The 2070-nt window shown below is 43.1% G+C and overlaps 1 long non-coding RNA gene across 1 annotated transcript; it reads right to left on the bottom strand.

Moving 5' to 3' along the window:
• Positions 1–345: 345 nt before the first annotated feature.
• Positions 346–1190, bottom strand: LOC135051209 (uncharacterized). Its single transcript, XR_010242119.1, has 3 exons — positions 1089–1190; positions 545–661; positions 346–414 (listed from the first exon to the last, which is right to left on the bottom strand). It is a non-coding gene; the product is annotated as an uncharacterized LOC135051209 (long non-coding RNA).
• Positions 1191–2070: the final 880 nt, after the last annotated feature.

The following is a 2070-nucleotide window of genomic DNA, read 5'->3' as shown; positions in this document are numbered from 1 at the left end:
AGCCTCGCGAGAATCCGACAGCGTCATGATGACGTTCGGGCGCGCTCAGGTTAACCGAGCAAGGCGGGAAGATCCGAGTCGCTCGGACTCGTGAAAAAAAACATGAAGTTCTGGCGGGTTCGGATTCAGAGAAACCGAACCCGCTCATCTCTAAATAAAACCATGGAGACTTTGTAGTGATAACAGCAAGGGGGTAGGGGGAGTTTCAAGGCTCGTTACTGATACATTATACAGTGCACTGTTGACTCTTTCTACTAAGGGGAAAAATAACACAAAACAGAACTGTAAACTAGAAAAAGTTTAATTTAAAAAAAAACATGAAAGAAATAAACAAAAATTAAATGTGCTGCAAAATAATTTTGAACATTCTGTTCACCACCGCCCACAGAATCAGAATCAATTGCCGGACTTGCTCTGTGAAAATAAAAAACAATGTACAGTATTAGAACTTTAACACAGGTTGAGTACTGTACAGTATACTGTACAGCACTTCAAAGTTTATGAACAGTATGCATGTAAAATAACACAATTATTATTACTGTACCCCTTGAAAGATTGTCCGGCACAGAGCCCCTCTGTTCTGGTCCTGGTTAGGTGGTGGTGGTGGTGGAGGTGGAGGTGGGAGCTGGAGGGCGCAGTGGGCCCTGGTCCGCCTGGAGGCCTGTCAATGTGGAAAAATAATTAAGCACATTGGACCCTGTACAGTAGTTACTGTATCAAACACATTGGTCACAGCATTAACATTGTCCCCAGCAGTGATCAAACAGAAGCATTCACCCCCACAGGAATAAAGCACATTGGCCCCCCCACAGTAAGCAAACACATTGTTCCCCATACTAAGCAAAATTAGCAGGCCCAGCAGTAACTTTTGGGGTAGTAAAGCATAACACAGTATACAGTACTTACCATACCCCTAACCTTTAACCCACATTTTCTGCAACCTAACCCAAAAAACTCCTCCACAGCTTAGCCCTAACCCTCCACGCCATAGAGTAACCTTTACCTCCACCAGCAATGCCTACACTTAACCATACCTGGCGGTGACTTAGGCAAAGCCCTCTTCCCTGCAGCCTATTGACTTAGCTTACTTATTGAGGGTTCAGGAATGCCGGATGGTGGGGTGATGGTGCTGGTGGTGGTGGTGCTGGTGGTCATCACAGGACCTAGTAGGTCAAGGTAAGCCTGGAGGACTCTCACTGTGGAAAAAAATTAAACATCATTGGCCCCTGTGCAGTAGTTACTGTATCAAAGACATTGCCCACAGCAATCAAACACAAGTATTCACCCCCACAGGAATAAAGCACATTGCCCCCCGCTACAGTATGCTTCATTTCCCCTGTCAAATACTGCATGTACTGTACTTTTTACTGTATATCCATATCCAGTATACTGTATCCAATTTGTCTGTTTGTTCATTCTCCATAAAATGTCCATTGGTGCTCACCCAATACTGTGTTTAAATCAACCTACTGTAAATATTGTTAATACAGTATATGCAATTGTGTTATGTTATCTGTTACCTTTAAGATAATGTACCCTACTGTATATTTACTTTATGTTACACCTACTGTACTGTAGTTTCCTATTGTTTTCATACACCGCAGTGGACCCTCAGAGGGTGAGTCATATAAGGTACCATTGTCTACTCTATGTTTGATTACTCCCTATTGTCCAAAAGTGAGCTGACCAGACAGGGTGGCTCTCTGGCTGATGTAATTACCTTGATTATAATATGTATTGTATTCCAATGCTGTAAGATCCTAAGACACAGAGGTCACACACACCCCAGCAATATGAAGCTTTGGGAGGTTCAGTATACAGTAAGTAGAGCTACCCAGAGAGGTGAAGAGAGATTCTTGGATACCAGGCTAAGAAGTAATGTTCTGCCATGGATCGGCTTGGGACCCATTATATTGGATTTATCTTGGTCTCTGTGTTGCTAGAAGAGACTCTCTGCTCCCAGACTAAGAAGTAATGTTCTGTCAGGAGATTGTGGTGGGAAATGTCATGTGGAATTGGATTACGGAAGTGTGTTGAACTGTGTTATAGCCTATTCTGTCAATAAATCAC

This window comes from Pseudophryne corroboree, chromosome 2, assembly GCF_028390025.1.
Source record: "Pseudophryne corroboree isolate aPseCor3 chromosome 2, aPseCor3.hap2, whole genome shotgun sequence".
Lineage (NCBI taxonomy): Eukaryota > Metazoa > Chordata > Amphibia > Anura > Myobatrachidae > Pseudophryne > Pseudophryne corroboree.
Note: the sequence above shows the minus strand (reverse complement) of the source record. Positions and strands in the feature narration are given on the sequence as shown.